Consider the following 6,926-nt stretch of genomic DNA (forward strand, 5'->3'; position numbering starts at 1 on the left):
CAACAGAATGGAATGGAAATGAGGCCCACATTTAGGTACAATTCATTATTTATCTGCTGTTCTTTTTTATGCTCACCGCTTTCTGCTAATATTCCTCTCTCCAGGGAGACTACCAAACCAGGTTGGTTAGCGATACAAACATGAGCAGTTAGACGCTATGATATAAACTGCGGGTAGATGGAGTTATTCCTTGAATATCAATTAGCAGAGTCCATCCAACTTGAAGACTCTTACAATTGTATACTTCAACTTAATGGGTCTGTTTTCAAATTCCCTTTAATGGCCCTTCTGTGTCCATAATATCAACTTTTCCAGACATCCTTAGTAGAAACCATTATGGACAATGTATGTAAAATCCCCTAAGGAGGAGCATATGGAGGAGAGACTGTGGATTGCCAAATTTAGCAGCTCTGGAGAGAGTGTTTTTGAATTAAACTTGAGTCTATGGGGATTACAGTTCATTTATGACTGGCAAAACATATCTTCCGAATTCTGAAAGATAAATCCCACTGATATACATGTGGATTTCACAAGTGTTTCTCAAAAACCAGAAGACAAAAAAAAAAAAAAATCTTTCCACAAAATGCAGAAGTTCTATAATAGTTTGGAATTATGGTAAGTCACGTGTTATTTTAGCCGTATTCTTACTGTCCAAAAGGGGATTTTGTAAGTGCTGTACGAACTCTGACCTGAGGAAACTTGATTCAGAAGTTGCATACCTGAGATGTTAGGGTAAAATGACTATTTTGAAAAACTTAAAGGACTGACAAGGCAGTGACAACAGTCTTTGGTGTTTTAAAGATACGTAAAAAAATTTCAAAAGTTTGGGGAGGGGGGAACCAGAGTATTGTCAACTATTCTTTTGCCAAATAAGATCAGTTTTAATTTTATTTTTACTCATTTTATTCCATTATTACCTTTTTCATAAAAAAGATAATTGATAGCACAAACACAAAGTTTAAAGTGCAGTTCTTTAAATTTAATGTACTTAGCTTCATGAAAAATCATCTTGGTTTATCTTAGTGTTCTGATTTCATGGTGGACCAGGGGAAATACTGTGGCAAATCAGAGCTGGTCTGAGGACCCACAGCTGAAAACCACTAGCCTGATTCACTTCATTAGCACAAGCTAGCTCTCTATCCTAAGCAACCATTAAAATCTAATTCAAAAACTTCCAACATCCAGCAAACTCCTGTAATTTAGGGCAAAGTGATTAAATCTTCTAGTGAATGTTACATTTATTGGAGAATGGTGTTTTATTCTGTGCCCATTCAATAAATTTCTTGAAAAACAATTTCTTTTTTTAATTTCCATTTTCAAGGACCTGATATAGCTAGGATTTTACCCATCTTCTAATAGTTAAAACTATTATCTTATCTTGAAATGCTAGTAAACCTCTAACCTACATGCACAAAATACTCTTAATTCTAGCTTTCCTTTTTTCATCCTGAATAAGAAAGCTTTCTTAATACTCTTTTTTATAGGGTGAATCAAACCATGAACTCCATGAAACTACTAAGATTGCTTGTTTTTTGGCATTGTCTTGTGTTTGTGTTAGACGTCTAATGTTAAATGGTCCTATGAGTGAAGAATTAAGAAGCCTTATTATTCAGAGATTTTTTTTTTTTTTTTTTGGCTGCGTTAGGTCTTTACTGCTGCGCGCAGGCTTTCTCTAGTTGCGGCAAGGGGGGACTACTCTTCCTCATGGTGCATGGGCTTCTCATTGTGGTGGCTTCTCTTGTTGCGGAGCACAGGCTCTAGGCGCATGGGCTTCAGTAGTTGCGGCACATGGTCTCAGTAGTTGTGGCTCGTGGGCTTAGTTGTTCTGCAGCGTGTGGGATCTTCCTGGACCAGGGCTTGAACCCATGTCCTCTGCGTTGGCAGGCGGATTCTTAACCACTGCGCACCAGGGAAGTCCCTATTCAGAGATTTTTGATGTTGCAACATTTCTAAATGGAATTTGGCCTATTTTAAAAATAAGTTTATTAATTCTGGTGGAGCACAATTCTTACCGTGTACTTAATTTTGAAAACCTTTGGGATTTGGGCTACTTATATTCAAGCACACTGAGTTCTTTTTCCCACCTGTTTGAAAATTAATGTTAGCACCCTGATACTTTTAGGAGAAGAAAACTAGCTAAATCTTTCCTCTGGCAAGATCTGTGAGCAATCTTCTTGAGTATTAAATTATTAAAGGCCAAGGAAAGAGAGTGTCGTTTTTTCCTCCTTACCCTGTTACTCTAAAAGCCAACATATGCTTAAATTCCATCTACACAAACTAAGCCTAAAATCCCAAGCCAGGTAATCCACACACGAAAAATATTTTTTTCGCATGGGAAATTAATCTGAATCCTGGAAAGTAGGACTAGGGAGGGGAAATGCTGATGAAGAGACTTTCACTTTTTTACTGATATCAGTTCATGAATGTTTGAATTTTTTTTCAACAAGCTTGTCTTCCTTTTGTAATAAGTAAAACTATCAAGAATTGTTTTTGAAATCTGAAATACGTGTTTTCCTGACTCTATAGCAACTATGCTTTCATTCTCAGAAATAAGTAAAACACAGGTGGGAGGTGAGGGTCAAAACCCAACACATTTCTTGAACTGAAGAAATTATTGAATATAGAATTTGAAACTGCATTAAAGCTAGCAGAGATCTGTTATTTTTCTTAAATATTTACTTTTCAGATCATGCTAGTAATTTTCCCTAGGCCTCACAAAAGCAGCTGCTGTTTGCTGAAATTGTCAGTGACTTTGGCTACATTATCTGAGAACCAGTAGAGGTCGCCATGTACCATGTTCTACCATTCTAGGGGGAGGAAAAAAACTCCTGTAAGTCTGATTGGTTAGTAAAAACTGCACAAAGGGGTCAGAAGTTTTCAATATGAAGCTTTCCTCTTGGAAGCTTTGCATAATTGAATCAATATTCAAGTCAGAGAAAAAAAAGTATAAATACAAATAATGGATACAAGATGCTGGTGTTATAGAACTTCAAAAAACAGAATTTCTTAGAAATTACATTAAAAATTCTTCTAGTTGTCTTAGTTAATACAGATCCTTCTTTATGTCAAAATATTGGAACAAAAACCTCAAAAAGTTATCAGTCCCAACATGGTAAAATCCGTATATTTGTAAATGGCTTTGTGATCTCTTTCTACCACTATGTTTGGAATGCTTAAAAATCTCAAATGTTTGTTTTTGCCCCCAAATATCCTGTGACTTTCATTCTGTATGATAGATCTTTTTCTTTTTTATGTATTAGTTTTCTCAACTAACAATATAAGTTACCCTGTCACAGAGTTAGTAAAACTAGTGGCTATCACAGTTTACAAAGGATATTGAAGCTTGATATATAATTACTGCTTCTGGGCTTCCTAAAAATAGTTTAAAGTTTAATTTATTTTCTTTAAGCCATGATTGATTTGTGAAGAAAAGACATTATAGTTTGGAGGTAGAATGTATAGATATCTTGAAATAATAAAAAATCAGCCCTTGGGAATTCCCTGGTAGTCCCGCGGTTGGGACTCGCGCTTTCACTGCCGGGGCCCAGGTTTGATCCCTGGTCAGGGAACTAAGGTCCCGCAAGCCACACAGCACGGTCGAAAACAAAAGAAAAAAAAAATCAAACCAGCCTTTTAGAAGAGAGAATAAGGGAGTAAGTTTAAGCCTGGTAATTCTAGAATAGACAAATGTGTAGATACATAGGGATATGCAACTCAAACTAGGGAAATTTTTTCCTATAAACAGAATTTCCTATAAACAGGATATGCAACTCAAACTAGGGATATTTTTTCCTATAAACAGAATTTTCTCACAGAGAAATGATTGCTTCAGAAGTTAGTAAGCTTACCATTGCTGGAAACTTTCAAACAGATTAGATACTTGGTGAGAAATGTGTTAGTGATTTAATTTCTCAGGTTTGGGTGAAAAGCTGTATTAAACTTCTAAGAAAAAACAATTTTAATTCTTTAAAAATTTTTTAAAATTGGTGACATTGTTATATTAAAATTGAGTGATACTAGAATAATGCTTGCCAATGTGACAAATAAGTCTGAAAATGTTACTGGCTTAACACAACCATTTCTTTCAAACTCAGGTACTGGTCCAATGTTGTTTATTGATGCCTGGCCGTTGACTTTCCTCTATATGGAGATTCAGGGACTCAGCTTCTGTCCATCTTGTGGCTCATCATTTCCTAGGGCCTTGAAGTACTTTGCCTCCAACCAGGGGAAGGGGAAAGAAAGAACAGGGAAGGTACACCTACTTTCTAACTATCTTATTGGGGAAATGACACAATTACTCCTCATATTCCATTGGCAAGAGTGAGTCATACAATTCCATATAGATTTAGGGAGAAAGGGACTTTTCCACCATCCATCCCTTTCACCACTAAACATTTGTGAATGCCTTTCTTCTTAGACATGAAACAAAATCATTACCCCTTCAGGGAAGTCAACTCAGAGTTACACTCAGTAATTTCATCCAACTGAAAGTTCAGAAAATTTCAATGATGTATAATCTTCTCCATCAGGTATGGATGTAACTCTTCATCATCCAGTATCTATGTTTGTTTCCTAAAGTAGATGGCATCATTGGCCCAAATCATGACCACTCCTTGCATCTGCATCGTTTCCCATGTAACTTTACAGTGTCCACTCACTGTGGGTGAAAGGTTGCACCCACACTTTGAGCTCAGTCACATGACTTGCTTTGACCAATGGGACGGTAGCAGACAAGTTGTAAGCAGAAGCTTGCCCTCTACTACTAACATGAGAACATGCTCAAGGCTAATCTATACAAGGATGAGGACACATGAAGCAGAGCCAATTGCCCCAGCCAAGCCGTCCTAGGTTAGTTGACAGCTAGCCAAGCTTCTGATATATGAGTGAGCTAAGCCAAGACAGAGCCACCTGGCTAAACCTCAGCTGATCCTAGACAGGTGAGCAATAAAGATTTAATGCTGTAGGACACTTAGGGTTTTGTAATGGTTTATTGTGCAGCCTTATTGTGGTAATAGATAACTGATACCTTTCCCACACTAGACTTTCAGCACTTAGTGAACAGAAACTTTATTGTTTTGTTTTCCTGTTTGTAGTGTGGATAATATCTATTACAGTGCTTTTCCAAATTGGAATTCAAATTTTTGTTGAGCTCAGTTTCATATATCACAAGATTTAGCTAGAGAATATGCTTGAAATAATGTCAAACATAAGCATAAATCACTTTTTATATAGTTCTAGCACTTTTAACTTTTCAAGTCACTTTCAGATCTCCTTTCATTTGATTTTCATAGCAATCCTGATATAAGGTAAAACAGATATGAATTCGATACTACTATCAAATCTCTGTGACTGAGTGACTTGGTCCAGTGACTATGGGTTAATGACAGAACACACTGGAATCCATATCTCCTGGCTCCTAAAATCTGCTGCCACTGCTGAACAGAATTAAGACACAATTAGAGAATTAAGGACACAAATAATTTTTCCATTGCTATTCTATGATAAATAGAGTTGTGACATTTTTGCTTCATCAGTGGATAGTTTCAAGGGTAAGCTTTCTTCCTTCAGAATGATCCCAGCTTATGCCTGTTCTCTCTAATGGAATGCTAATGCCAGTATTTTCTATACCAATTAGAGGAGCTGAAGAACTAAGTGATTGGTAAACAAGAATTGGATGCAAATAAATTTGGCCTATAACAGAGTTTTTCAACCTGAGCACTATAGACATTGCAGGTTAGACAATTCCTTGTTGGGAGAGGAGGGGTACCCTGTTCCTTGTGGAATATGTAGCAGAATCTCTGCCCTGTACCTAGTGTATGCCAGTAGCGTTCCCCAAGTTATGACAACTAAAAATGTCCAGATATTGCCAAATATCCCCCCACCATTGAGAAACATGGGTCCACAGATTAAATGCAACCAGGGTTTTACAAGAGTGTCAGATTTCTTGGACATGAGAGCTGACATCTAAGGGATGAGTTTGTGCAACCTTTTCATTTTATAAGAGAGGAAACTACACCCAAGGGTTATGATGCAAGGCCATAAGCCTGATTAATGCCATGTCTTTCGACACAATTCAATCATTTCATATGCTGTATATCTGCTCCCCTTTACTCTGCAAGTGCAGTCTCAGAATTTTGAATAGCCCATTCAACTTCTCATTCCTGTTCTGGGTCCAAGTGATGATTTATTAGCCTTCCTTTGAGTTTCCATAGGAGCTTGATCCTACCCAGATAAGGTCACAAGTATATTCTTAACTGACTTCTCTTTTCTACCTCTTTAATTCACTTACACACTTGACCATATTTGCCATTCTTCCCCAGGCCAGACCCAAGTAATACTCTTTTTTTTTTTTTTTTATTGTCTCTTCTTTTCGATCTGTATTTTTAGGTCCAGCTCTCCAGCTGTTCCCAAGATGCTAACTTCTTTGACTGTCCCTAGATATTATCTTCTTTTTATCCTTTTCCTCTTTCAGGCCTTCTTTGAAAACAACCTTTACCATTCCGCAATTGTAGACCCTGGGGTACCAGCTGTCTCAAGGAAAGCCCTTCTACAGCCAAGAGGACCTTTTTTTTTTTTTTTTTTGCGGTACGCGGGCCTCTCACTGTTGTGGCCTCTCCCATTGCGGAGCACAGGCTCTGGACGCACAGGCTCAGTGGCCATGGCTCATGGGCCTAGCCGCGCCGCGGCATGTGGGATCTTCCCGGACCGGGGCACGAACCCGTGTGCCCTGCATCGGCAGGCGGACTCTCAACCACTGCGCCACCAGGGAAGCCCCAAGAGGACCTTTTTGACACAAGATCTGCATATCTCCTTTTCATTCCCATCACCCTCCCAAATCTCCAGTCAGATATACATGAGGCATATTTTCACCTTAAAAGACAAATGATCAATTTGTCCTTGGACTTCTCCATTGTTCTCTTTTTGAA

General features: G+C 38.0%; 1 long non-coding RNA gene across 1 annotated transcript; it reads left to right on the top strand.

Moving 5' to 3' along the window:
• On the top strand, window positions 1-6,558 carry LOC114486381 (uncharacterized). The gene is made up of 3 exons (XR_003680022.1): window positions 1-35; window positions 4,095-4,252; window positions 6,473-6,558. It is a non-coding gene; the product is annotated as an uncharacterized lncRNA (long non-coding RNA).
• The last annotated feature ends 368 nt before the right edge of the window (window positions 6,559-6,926 follow it).

The sequence above is a fragment of the Physeter macrocephalus genome, chromosome 6 (assembly GCF_002837175.3).
Source record: "Physeter macrocephalus isolate SW-GA chromosome 6, ASM283717v5, whole genome shotgun sequence".
Classification (NCBI taxonomy): domain Eukaryota; kingdom Metazoa; phylum Chordata; class Mammalia; order Artiodactyla; family Physeteridae; genus Physeter; species Physeter macrocephalus.